The 13,905-nt window shown below is 43.4% G+C and overlaps 1 long non-coding RNA gene across 1 annotated transcript in view; it reads left to right on the top strand.

Moving 5' to 3' along the window:
- Window positions 1-13,905, top strand: part of LOC128929474 (uncharacterized) — a 69,170-nt gene continuing 55,265 nt past the window's right edge. The window contains exon 1 of the long non-coding RNA XR_008476054.2: window positions 1-92. This is a non-coding gene — a long non-coding RNA (uncharacterized LOC128929474). The remainder of the gene's footprint in view (window positions 93-13,905) is intronic.

Genomic DNA, 13,905 nt, shown 5'->3' with positions numbered 1-13,905 from the left:
AAACCTGAGCGAGTGGGGCGCGTGCAAAGACGAGCGAGCACAAGAACCAGATCCGCGTTGGAAGGGCGACCTTAAGGAATTCCCACTACAAGGTATGCGCACCAGGCACCCGCTGACAATGCGGAGTCGGTGGCGGTGGTGGTGGGGGGGGGGGTCAAAATATGCACGCGAGGCACCTGCGAGCAATGGCGGCGGGGGAAGGCACGGGGTAGAAGGGGCGCCTGATAGGTGCTAGAAGGAGAGGCACGCACACAAAGGACGCCAGACGTTAATGGTTTGGCCTGCAAGGTTGGCGCACAAGGTACCTGATGGCAATGGAAGGGGCGGCGTGCACAAAGGGTACTGTAAGGAGAGGCGCGTGCTCTAAGGACCTGGGACCTTAACGAATTGGCGGGGCAAGGTATGGGCACAAGGCAGCTACTGGCAACTGCGGGATTGGGGGCGGGGTAGGGAGCGGCACGCGCACTAGGTACGAATATTAGCTGGTAGTGGTGGCACGCGCCTGTAGTCTCAGCTACTCGGGAGGCTGAGGCAGAAGAATCGCTTGAACCTGGGATGCGGAGGTTACAGTGAGCTGAGGTCGTGCCACTGCACTCCAGCCTGGCAACAGAACGGGACTCTGTCAAAAGAAAAAGGAAAAAGAACCAGCAGAGCCTTGTCCACACACAGCGCCACAGCGTCGACGAGCTGGAGCGGCGGCTCGACGGAGCTGAGCGCGGAGAATTGCTGCTTGTGGGAGCATCAGCAGCTGCTGCAAGCGTAGCCTCCGCCAGGATTCTTTACCTGGTGGTCTTCGGGCTGCCGGCCTCCTAGGCACCGCTGCCGGGGCCCAGGAACCTCTTCAGCACTAAGGACAGCGCTCTTTCGCCCAGTCACAGCCCGCGCCCCCCTACCGGCATCGTTTCAGAACCATGGACAGCTCCTGGCGCAACCCCAACCGGGCCCTGGCGGCAGGGCTCACACACCCCAGGCAACCTTTCTGCTTCTGCCTCCAAAAGTTTTGGGATTACTGGCATAACCCCCACCATGTCCCTCCTAAATATTTTTGAGATTCATAGAGATGAGTAGGTCATGATAATAGTTCACAACTTGTAGTTACGTTTAAAATCTTTTGAAATTACTCTGCCACCCCCATTGTAATTTAAAGGATTTGTTCCGGACCTGGCTTTACTTGTCGGTGAGGGTTGCTGACCCCTTGGACAATATTCCATGACTGAAGCAGTGATAATAAACCCGCAGCTGCCTCCAGAGGGCGCTGTGCGTAGGTTCACAAAAGGACCTGGGCGGTCTCTGGTGCAGATGTGGGTGCAGCTTCCATTCTACTTTCTGACACCCCAACCACGGGACCAGGCTTAATGTGACTCCATCACTGCTTAGCTCGCTACACATTATTATTATTATTATTTTTTGGAGAGGGAGACTCTCTGTCTAAAAAAAAAAAAAAAAAAAAAAAAAAAAAAAAAAAAAAAAAAGACCAGGAACGGTGACTCATGCCTGTAATCCCAGCACTTTGGGAGGTTGAGGTAGGCGGATCACCTGAGGTCGGGAGTTCAAGACCAGCCTGGCCAAAATAGGAAACCTTGTCTCTACTAAAAATACAAAAGTTAGTTGGGCATAGTGGCGCACACCTGTAGTTCCACCTACTCTAGAGGCTGAGGCAGGAGAATCGGTTGACCCTGGCGGGCAAAGGTTGTGGTGAGCTCAGATCACACCACTGCACTTCATCCTGGGCAAAAGGGTGAGACTCCGACTTGAGAGAGAGAGAGAGAGAGAGAGAGAGAGAGAGCTGTTAATTTAATGCGCTTATATGCTTGTGTTCTTCAATTTGCTTGGAGACACCCACACTTGAGAGCTGGGACCATGGTCCTGATTGTGGACATGAAATATATGTTTTCTGGCAAAAAAAAAAAAAAAGACACTGAATAACTACGATTTAATTGAGCTAGATATCCATTTGGTTTCTTCTATATTTTTCCAAATTTTTACCCTAATTATTTTTTCCTTTTTTTTCTTTATTTCTTGAGACAAAGTTTCACTCTTGCTCCTCAGGCTGGATTGCAATGGAGTGATCATGGCTCACTGTGACCTCCGCCCTTCAAGTGATTGTCCTGTGTCAGCCTCTCTTGTAGCTGGGATTACAGGCAAATACCACCACACCTGGTTAATTTTTGTGTTTTTAGTAGAGACAGGGTTTCTACTAAAAACCTGGACAGGCTGGTCTCAAACTACTGACCTCAAGTGATCTGCCTGTCTTGGCCTCCCAAAGTGCTAGGATTACAGGCGTGAGCCACAGTGCCTGGCCCCATCCTAATATTTTAATGATGTTAGAATTATATATAAATCATTCCTGATCTCTATACAATATCATAATTCTTGCTATGTATGTGATAATTTTTCATTTCCAGATGATTTCAAACCTGAGAGAGGAATTATGAAACAATAAAATGGCAAGAAAGAGAAATAGTAGTTACCTTTGACATTGAGGTACCCCTTCAACGTTATAAATGCTATGTTCTGTAAAGTATAGAAAAAAATGCACTCTTCTCTGGACACCAAGGAAATCCAAATGCATATGTTCCATTAGGATTGACCAAAAATGAAAAGCTGCCTAAAAAGATTTCATTAATCACAAATATGTGGATATAAAATTGAGTCTTCGATAAAACAAACAGCTTGTGATTTATTGGAACTTGAAATATCCTTTATTTCTTCTGTACTTTCTGATAAAAATTTTAGAAAAGACCTGTTATTATCTAGTTTCTGGTGAGTCTGGGGACATTTTCTGCTTTTTGTTAATAAAGTTCTAAAACTACACCTCTGTGATCACCTAGAAAAGTATTTTTGAAGAAATAAATGTGTCTACTGAGTGGCATTTTTAGAAAACCCTTCTGATGATTTGGGAGGCTGAGGTGGGATGGTGGTTTGAGGTTAGGAGTTTGAGACCAGCCTGGGAAATGTAGCAAGTTCCTTGTTCTTCAATAATAGTAATAATAATAATAAATTAAAATTAAAAAAAATTAGGCTGGTGGAGCACACCTCTAGTCCTAACTACTCAGGAGTCTGAGTCATGAGGATCTCTTGAGTCCAGGAGCTTCAGGTTGCAGTGAGTCATGATCCTGCCACTGCACTCCAGACTGGGGGACACAGTAAGACTCTGCCTCTGAAATGAAAGAAACAGAGAGATAACTTTTCTCAGAAAGTTTCATTACTTTTCTTGACTAAACTGAGACCATTTTTATTTCTATGGATCTCTGACTGCATTCCATACACGTAGATGTGATCTCATTCATATTTGGTTAAAAGACCCCATGAGGCATCCCCAATTCTCTTAGATCTCCAGATCTAATAGGCAGGGTAAAAGCCAGAGGCTGTCAACCTCAGCACTACTGATATTTTGGGGTGGATAATTTTTTAGGAAGGCAGGTTGTGCATAGTAGGATGGTTAGCAGCGTCGCTCCTCTACACACCAGATGTCCAAGTCCATATTATGAAAAATACGCTTTAGTCCTTGTGTGAGCTCTCCTTCAATTATGTCCTGGAGTCAGGCTTGGCTTGCTGGGTTCATTTCTTTGGTGACCACTTCCACAACAGTCTACAGAAGCAAAGAGGTGCTCACTAAAAAATGGAGCAAGCTGGAAGGACACAGGAGCCCATCTCAAGGAGCTCCCAATGGCCAGACCTGAAAGCATCTTAGCTAGAAAGTGAGTATTGATAGTATTAAATTAGAAGCCATACAATAAAGTAAGTATCAGCAAGTCTATACAGACAGAAATAAACAACTGAATGAATAAACAAGTGTAGAAAAAGGGACCAGTCATCCTTAAGGAAGATTTCCAATTAATAAATGTAGAAAGAATGAGAGAAATAAGAATCACATTGAAGCAAGAAATACAGGAATCACTGTTGCAGACAAGAATCTTCCAAGGAGCCTAAAATCTCTAAGCAGAATTCTGAAAAGGCTCAGGACATTGACATAAACTCAATGGGCTGTCTCCAAAGTATGCCTGACCTATGAAAGTTAATACCACCATCTGGGCATGGTGGCTCATGCCTGTAATCCTAGCACTTTGGGAGGCCAAGGTGGTTGGATCACCTGAGGTCAAGAGTTCAAGACCAGCCTGGACAATGTGGTGAAATCCTATCTCCACTAAAAATGCAAAAAAAAAAAAAAAAAAAAAATTAGTTGGGCATAGTGGTGCATGCCTGGAATACCAGCTACTTAGGAGGCTGAGACATAAGAATTTCTTGAACCTAAGAGGCAGAGCTTGCAGTGAGCAGAGATTGCACTACTGCACTTCAGTCTTGGCAACAGAACCAGAGTCCATCAAAAGAAATAGAGGGAGAAAGAGAGAGAGAGAAGAGAAGAGAAGAGAAGAGAAGGGAAGAGAAGAGAAGAGAAGAGAAGAGAAGAGAAGAGAAGAGAAGAGAAGAGAAGAGAAGAGAAGAGAAGAGTAAGTAAGTTAGGAACACCAAAAAAATAACACTAATAACTTTCCCATATAAAAACATGGCAGATACTGCATGAACTTTGTGATCAAGTTAATATCACCTACAAACAAGACACAGCAACATCAGGTACCCTCTGATGTGACACATGAGGGAAAAGAAAACAAAGTAATTTGTAGATTCAATGCTATCCCTATCAAGCTACCATTGACTTTCTTCATAGTATTGGAATGAAAATAAGAGCCAATATAGCCAAGACAATCCTAAGCAAAAAGAACAAAGCTGGAGGCATCACGCTACCTGACTTCAGACTATGCTAAAAGGCTGCAATAACAAGAATAGCATGGTACTGGTATCAAAACAGATATACAGATCCATGGAACAGAAAAGAGGCCTCAGAAATAACACCACACATCTACAACCATCTGACCTTTGACAAACCTGACAAAAGCAAGTAATGGGGAAAGGATTTTCTATTTATAATAAATGGTGTTGGGAACACTGACTAGTCATATGCAGAAAACTGAAACTGGACCCCTTCCTTTCACATTATACAAAAATTTACTGAAGATGGATTAAAGACTTAAACATAAGATTTAAAACCATAAAAACCTTAGAAGGAAACCTAGGCAGTACTGTTCAGGACAGGCATGGGCAAAGACTTCATGACTACAACACCAAAAGCAATTGCAACAAAAGCCAAAATTGACAAATGGGATCTATTTAAACTAAAAAGCTTCTGCAGAACAAAAGAAGGTATCATCAGAGTGAACAGACAACCTACAGAATGGGAGAAAATTTTTGCAATCTACCCATCTGACAGAGGCTAATATCCAGAATTTACAAGGAACTTAAGGAAATCTACTTAAAAAAAAATCCCAGCTGGGTTCATGCCTATAATCCCAGCACTTTGTGAGGCCGAGGTGGGTGGATCACGAGGTCAAGAGATCGAGACCATCCTGATCAACATGGTGAAACCCCGTCTCTACTAAAAATACAAAAATTAGCTGGGCATGGTGGCACATGCCTGTAGTCCCAGCTACTCGGGAGGCTGAGGCAAGAGAATTGCTTGAACCCAGGAGGTGGAAGTTGCAGTGAGCCATGATCGCGCCATTGCACTCCAGCCTGGGTAACAAGAGTGAAACTCCATCTCGAAAAAAAAAATCCCATCAAAAAGTGGGTGAAGGATAAGAACAGACACATCTCAAAAGAAGGGACTTCTGTAGCCTACAAACAAATTAAAAATAAAAAAGCTCCTCATCACTGATAATTAGGGAAATGTAAATCAAAACTACAATGAGATATCATCTCACACCAGTTAGAATGGCGATCATTAAATAGTCAGGAAACAGGGCAAGCATGGTGGCTCACATCTGTAATTCAAGTGCTTTGGGAAACTGAGACAGGCAGATCACCTGAGATCAGGAGTTTGAGACCAGTCTGATAAACAAGGTGAAACACCACCTCTACTAAAAATGCAAGACTAGCCAGACATGGTGGTACATGCCTGTAATCCTAGCTATTCAGGAGGCTGAGGTAGGAAAATCACTTGCACCTGGGAGGCAGAGGTTGCAGTGAGCACAGATCACACCATTACAGTCCAGCCTGGGCAACAAAGAGTGAGACTCCATCTAAAATAAGATTTAAAACTACAAAAATTAGCCTGGCACAGTGGCAGGTGTCTGTATTCCCAGCTAGTCGGGAGGCTGAGGCACAGGAATCCCTGGAACCTGGGAGGTGGGGGTTGCAGTGAGCCAAGATCAGGACATGGCACTCCAGCCTGGGCAACAGAGCAAGATTCTATCTAAAAAAACAAACAAACAAACAAACAAACAAAACAAAAACAGATCAGGAAACAGCAGATGCTGGAGAGATTGTGGAGAAATAGAAGTGCTTTTACACTGTTGGTGGGAGTGAAAATTAGTTCAGCCATTGTGGAAGACAGTGTGGGAATTCCTCAAGGATCTAGACCCAGAAATACCCTTTGACCCAGGAATCCCATTTCTAGGTATATACTGAAAGGAGTATAAATCATTCTACTGTAAAGACATATGCACACCTATGTTCATTGCAGCACTATTTATAATAGCAAAGACTTGGAACCAATCCAAATGCCCATCAATGATACACTGGATAAAGAAAATGTGGCACATATACACCATGGAATACTCTGCAGTCATAAAAAAGAATGAGTTCATGTCTTTTGCAAGGACATGGATGAAGCTGGAAACCATCATTCTCAGCAAACTAGCATAGGGACAGAAAACCACACACCATGTATTCTCACTCATAAGTGTGAGTTCAACAATGAAAACACAAGGACGCAGGGAGGGGAACATCACATATTTGGGCATGTCAGGGGGTGGAGGGCAAGGTGAAGGATAGCATTAGGAGAAACACCTAATGCATGCAGGGCTTAAAACCTAGATGATGGGTTGATGAGTGCAGCAAACCACCATGGTTCATGTATATCTATAGAACAAACCTGCACGTTCTGTACATTTATCCCAGAAGTTAAAGTATATATATATAACAAAACCGCAATGAGATATCATCTTACCTCAGTCACAATGACTATGATTAAGGGGTGAAAAATAAAGAGCTGTTGGCAAGGATATGGAGAAAGGAGAGCTCTTTTTCATGCCCTTGGTGGGAATGTAAATTAGTACAGCTTCTATGGAAAGCAGTATGGTTCCTCAAAGAACTAAAACTAGAACTACATTTCCATGGAGCAGTCCTACTACTGGGTTATCTTCCCAAAGGAAAAGTAGTCAGTGTATCAAATACATACCTTGATCTGTATGTTTATTGTAGCAACATTCACAGTAACAAAGACATTGAATCAACCAAAGTATCCATCAATGAATGACTGGATTAAAAATGTAATTATATATACGCAATGACATACTACTTAGTCATAAAGAGAGAATGAAATCACTCTCTTTCATAAAGAGACAATGAAATCACCATATTTTATGGTAATATGGATAGAACTAGGGGTCATTTTCTTAAGTAAAACAGGCTAGATACAGAAAATTAAATATAACAGGTTCTCATTCATAAGCAGTTACTAAAGAATGTGTTTACATGGATGAAGAGAGTGATATGATAGACAATGATGACTTGGATGTGTGGGAGCAGAGGGGTTGAATAGTGTGATATTAATTAATAAATACAGTGCTTTTTATTTGAATAATCAATACCCTAATGTCATGTCTTAAGCACTATATAATGTATGTAACAAAATCAAACTTGTAATACGTACATTTGTGCAAATAAAAGTTTTCAAAAATTGACAGAAAATCTAGACATACTGCTCCCCCATCCCCACCATAGAAAGAAGACTATGACCAGTGTGGCCATAGCAGGATGAATTAAGTATAGAGCAGCCCCCAATTCGAGAGATAATTACAGCTCAATACATAGGACCTTAGCATAGCAAAAAATTAGCATCTTGATTTTAGAGAGTAAAAGTTGTGGCAATCAACTGGAAAACATAGAAAAGTAAAACAATTTTTAAGTGGTTACTGTGGGGAATTCACTTTTGGGAAATAAATAGAGCTGCTATTTGATGTAACTTCAGATGAGGCTTGCTGAGATGGGCTGATAGAAATGGAAGTGATGAAACCAGCTGCAGTAGGAAATGACTCTGAAGCTTGAACCTCACAATGATCACATAGCTTATTTGACTAGACGTAATGTAATGTAATAGGGAAAGAGAAGAGGCAAGAATAAATCCTAGTTTGCTTAGTTAATTAGGTAAATTATTACCAAGACCAAATAGAGTTGGAAGAGGAAGAACTTTGTAGTTGAAGGAGGGAAGAGGCGGAGGTGGGAGAAACCCCAGGAGATAGTGGGAGGTTCCTGGAAAGATTGATGGAGTGTTCCCCGAACAAGGGTAGGATCAATGGTGTTAAACTGCAGAGGGGTCACAGGAGATGCAGAACTGAGAACTGATTCCTAAAATAAGTGAAATGGAGACACTAGAAGACAGACGTGGAGTGAAAAGAATGAAACCATCTTTAATGTGTGTGTAAGAAAAAAATAGGAGGTGAGGGGATGGGCAAATAATTATATACATATGTGTTAAGAACTTTTACAATAAAAACGGCAGACAAATAATATGGTAGGAAAGAAGCACTAAGAGTCTTAGGAAGCCCTCTGTAGAAATGGGTGATGTTTCAGCAGGTCTTTGCTGATGGAAATAATTTCATAGTGTATAGATGTAAGAATCAGGAGACAAAAGGGTCACATGCAGAAGCAAAATTCTCGATTGGGTAATGTGGCACAGAATCAAGAGGGAAGGTGAGAGATGGGGGTAGGGAAGCTTCACCTATGATAGTAGGAGAGAAGCCAGAGACCTGGAATTGAACTGAATGTAGGTTGGTCAACTTGGTGGTGGTTATGGTGAGGTCTTCTGTTCTGATTTTTCTGACTTCTTCGTGAATTCTCTGAGGCTATCAGTGGGCACACGGGCAGTTTTCTAATATTGAACCCTCCTTGCTTGAGAAGCAGAAATGCCAATCTCTGCAAGGTGTTTGGTATGTATGTTATCTCATCAGTCTTTATTCTCTAAGATAATTGCTATGATTATTCTCATTATAGATGAGGAAATTTAAGCTCTGAGAAACCAACTAGCTTTTTTTTTTTTTTTTTAATTTTTTATTGGATTTTAGGTTTTGGGGTACATGAGCATAGCATGCAAGACAGTTGCGTAGGTACACACATGGCAGTGTGTTTTGCTTTTCTTCTCCCCTTCACCCACATTTGGCATTTCTCCCCAGGCTATCCCTCCCCACCTCCCCCTCCCACTGGCCCTCCCCTTTTCTCCCCAATAGACCCCAGTGTTTAGTACTCCCCTTTCTGTGTCCATGTGTTCTCATTTTTCGTCACCCACCTATGAGTGAGAATATGCGGTGTTTCATTTTCTGTTCTTGTGTCAGTTTGCTGAGGATGATGTTCTCCAGATTCATCCATGTCCCTACAAACCCAACTAGCTTTTTAAGAGTCCAAAGCTAGAAAGAAAAAGAATTATGTCTTAACTAAAATCTGAGAGTGTCCAAATTCTTTGCTCCTTAAAACCATGCTGCCTCCTTGATGAAATCCACTCAGTTTTCATTGAAGAATGGTGAGGAACATCAGGGGGGAGAGAAGGGATCACTGTTAAAATTGGGTAAATGGGATAGAGCGGGTTCTGGGAATAAGACGCATACAACCATATTCATTCCCTTGAAAATCAAACTCAGTTTCTTCAAAATTATAAGGATTTCGTTCAGCTTCTGGGACTTTTTTGCGTTTGTTGTGTTTTTTATCCTTTAGATTACTGGAATATCACTAGATAATCTAAAAACAATGTTAAAATTTCAATTTGTGCAATGGAAATCAGGGATGGCCCAGGTGTGGTGGCTCACGCCCATAAGTCCAACACATTGGGAGGCTAAGGCAGCGGATCACTTGAAGTCAGAAGTTCGAGCCTAGTCTGGCCAACAGGGTGAAATCCCATTTCAACTAAAAATACACACACACAGAAAATATCTGGCTGTAATGGTGGGTACCTGTAATCCCAGCTACTCTGAAGGCTGAGGCAGGAGAATAGCTTGAACCCAGGAAATGCAAGTTGCAATGAGCTGAGACCTCACCATTGCACTCCAACCCAGGCGATAGAGCGAGACTCTATCTTGGTTGGTGCAGGGAATAGAAATTGGAAGTAGAGAAACAGCACATTTTTCATGGAAGCTGGCTAAATTAGGATTAAGGAGGAGGAAACTAAACTAATTACAATTAAGGAGAAGGGACCCTAGATGTTTTTATAATGTGTTCTTGATCCTCACATTCCACCTTCACAAACACTGAGAAAGAGACCACAATCAAAAATTGCAAGCTGATTATTTTATTGGTATATTAAAGGTAAAGTTATGATGACGTTGTTTCAATGCCATGCCATGTGATGCAATTGAACTATTTGAATAACGGATATCTTCTTATTCACTTCCTGAAAGAAACAAACAAGGAAGTTCCCAGAGCAGACTTGGGATGGCAGGAAATGTCTAATTCCTCACCGGAGTTACTGCAGTAGAGTACGTGAGCCCACCCTCTCTCCCCATATCACTTCTACCTCTTGTTTCCTTCCTAATTTTTCTGTGTTCACCCTTTTGATGCCCTTGCACACAGTGTGCTCCAAAGTGTTGCTTAGAAGATGAAGAGAGAAGATCATTCTTAGGTTGTTATGACTCCTTGTGGTTGAATTTGTTCAGGGATATATTTATACAGATGGTAACTGGAACATATTATCCCCCCAACTCCTAAGACAGGATCTTGTTCTGTCTCCCAGGCTGGAGTTCAGTGGTGCAATTATAACTCATTGTAACCTCGAACTCCTGGGCTCATGTGATCCTCCCACTGCAGCCTTCCAAGTTATCTTGGACTAGAGGCACGTACTACCATGTCTGGTTACGTTTTAAAATTTTTTATAGGCAGGGTCTTCCTGTATTGCCCAGGCTGATCTCAAACTCCTAGCTTCAGGTGATTCTCCTGCCCCAGCCTCCCAAAGTGCTGGAACTCCAGGCATGAGCCTCTGTGTCCATCTGAATGGCTATTATCTGAAAGTTTTTTGTATTGTTAAGCTACCCCTTTCCTAGTCCTCTGGCAAAAGAGAGCAGGATTTTGTTGGTGCTTTTGTATATGCGGCTATTGGCATTTCTGGGTTGCTAGTGTCTTCAGTTCCAAGTCTGGGATATATGAAGCCAAAAAAATAAAATAAAATAAAAACCAAAAAGCAAAAAACCATACACCACCACGTTGTTCCTTGGGTCTTTTTTTTTTTGAGACGGAGTCTTACTCTGTTGCCTAGGCTGGAGTGCAGTGGAAACATCTCGGCTCACTGTAACCTCAGCCTCCCCAGTTCAAGCAGTTCTTCTCCCTCAGCCTCCTGGGTAGCTGGGATCATAGGTGTGTGCCACAACAACCGGTTATTTTTTGTGTATGTTTTTAGTAGAGGTGGGGTTTCACCGTATTGGCCAGGCTGGTCTCGAACTCCTTACCTTGTGATCTGCCTGCCTTGGCCTCCCAAAGTGCTGGGCTTACAGGCGTGAGCCACTGCACCCGGTCCCCTTGGGTCTTAAGGTTCCCAGTTGCTTTGCCTTCTTCCCTCTGTCTTTCACAGTGTTCTTACGTTTGTTTTACATGTAATGCCTAGGGGTTTTAGCTGTGCTTAGCAGGAGGAATAGGGAAAAGTGTGCTTACTTTATCTTCCTGGAAGTGGAAATCCTTCCTTAAATTTTGAATCTCATTGTCTCCTGCTAGACTGGTGGTCTTCCCAAATAGGGAGGATGCAGAAAAGTCCAAGAATGAATGTTGATGGAGGCCCCTGGGTGCTCTGTGCTTCTGCATGTGCAAGTTCACTGAGTTCTCATGAGCTGGTGAGGATGGTTTATTACTCCCTCTTTACAGGTATGAATAACCTGAGGCTCAGAGAGGGTAGGTTCAAGCAGGCAGGCGGGGCTGGCCTGGCCTTGAACGCAGGCTTCCTGACTTCAGCACACATGCCTTTTCTACCACAGGTCACTCAGCAGCTAAAATCTAGGTTTGCTATTAGTACCATGAGACCTGGAAACATTGTTTATAACTGCTTCTTCTTTTTTTTTTTTTTTTTTTTGAGACAGGGTCTTGTTCTGTCATCCAGGCCGGAGTGCAGTGACACAATCTTGGCCCACTGCAACCTCTGTCCCTACCCTGGGCTCAAGGAATCCTCCCACCTCAGCCTCCTGAGTAACTGGGACTACAGGTGCCTGCCCCCACATATGGCTAATTTTTGTGCTTTTTGTAGAGATGTGGTTTTGGCACGTTGCCTAGGTTGGTTTCAAACTTGTGGGCTCAAGCGATCTGCCTGCCTCAGCCTCCCAAAGTGCTGGAATTACTGGTGTGAGCCACAACACCTGACTGTTATCTTTTTGGCAGCACCTTTTGTGTTCCCCCTTAATAGAGATGACATTTGACTGTATTGCCCAGGCTGATCTCAAACTCCTGGGCTCAAGTGATTCTCCCACCTTGGCCTCTCAAAGTGCTGAGATTACAGGTGTGAACCACCATACCTAGCCCACAGAAACATTTTAAAATAAATTATATCAAGATATTCACTCCTGTGTCATCATACATCTCCCGAAATCCCCACATTTTCCTATATAATCACAAGAACATTATTGCAACTGAAAAAATTAATATTTTCTAATATCTAATCCATTAAAATTTTGTCTATTGTCCCCCAAATGTCTCTTTAGACATTCATTACTGCATTGGTTGTTTGGTCCCTTTGTCTTTTTAACCTGGGTTGGTTTCTGACATTTGGAGAGTTTTGTTTTGGCTAATTTTGGTGGAGGGGGTAGAAAGGAGCAGAGGTACTTGGGGTCAAAGCTGGGACTGCCTGACTCAGTTTCTGTCTGGGGCCCTCTGGTCAGAGTTCTCCATGGGATCCTATCTTTTTTTTTTTTTTTTTTTTTTTTTGAGATGGAGTCTTGTTCTGTTGCGCAGACTGGAGTTCTGTGGTGCGATCTCGGCTCACTGCAACCTCTGACTCCCTGGTTCAAGCAACTCTCCTGCCTCAGCCTCCCAAGTAGCTGGGATCACAGGCATGCACCACCATGCCCAGCTAATTTTTTTTTTTTCGTATTTTTAGTAGAGACAGGATTTTACCATGTTGGCCAGGATGGTCTCGGTCTCCTGACCTCGTGATCTGCCCACCTTGGCCTCCTAAAGTGCTGAGATTTACAGGTGTGAGCCACCACACCCGGCGAGGATCCTATCTTTCTTGTAAGCAGGCAAGCTATGGCACAGGAGAGGGCCTGAGAAGTCATCCTCACATACTCAGGGTTTAGATTTAGGACAATTTAGACCTTGCACACCAGCTCCTGCCCTGGCCCCCCAGAGTCTAACAAGAAAACCTCAGTTGCCAGTTCCAAATGAAAGAACAAATATTGACCGTGCTATTTCTTGAGAAGCCGGAGCAGTGGGTGCAAGTGAAAGTGACTGTTTCCTTCTACTGCAAAGGATGTATCATGCCCATAAGTACTGCACGGTGGCCTGCTTGTGAGGTGGGCCCTTGGAATCAGTGGACCGATGCTGTCCAATCTCCACGAACGTCTAAGCTCCTGCCCCATGTTGGGGTGGCTGAGTGCATGGGCTCAGGCAGCTGGGATGGCAGAAGGTTCTTTGGGGTTTCAGGGGTGGGCACAGGGGCAAGGGCTGAGGTATGTGGGTACTGGGGCTGACATCTGTGAGTGCAGGCTCTGGAAGCCCCTCTCCTCAGACGAACTGAGGATGCGGTAGCTGTTCTGTGTTGGGCTTTCTGTAGCCAACAGAGGGTGTAGGCTGCAGATGGAGGAATAGCATCTGTCTTACAGCTGGATGCCACTGGCTAGTCCCTTCAGGCCCTGGAGGGTGAAAAGACCAGGTCAGCATGGGTGA

Source organism: Callithrix jacchus, chromosome 13 (assembly GCF_049354715.1).
Source record: "Callithrix jacchus isolate 240 chromosome 13, calJac240_pri, whole genome shotgun sequence".
Classification (NCBI taxonomy): domain Eukaryota; kingdom Metazoa; phylum Chordata; class Mammalia; order Primates; family Cebidae; genus Callithrix; species Callithrix jacchus.
Note: the sequence above shows the minus strand (reverse complement) of the source record. Positions and strands in the feature narration are given on the sequence as shown.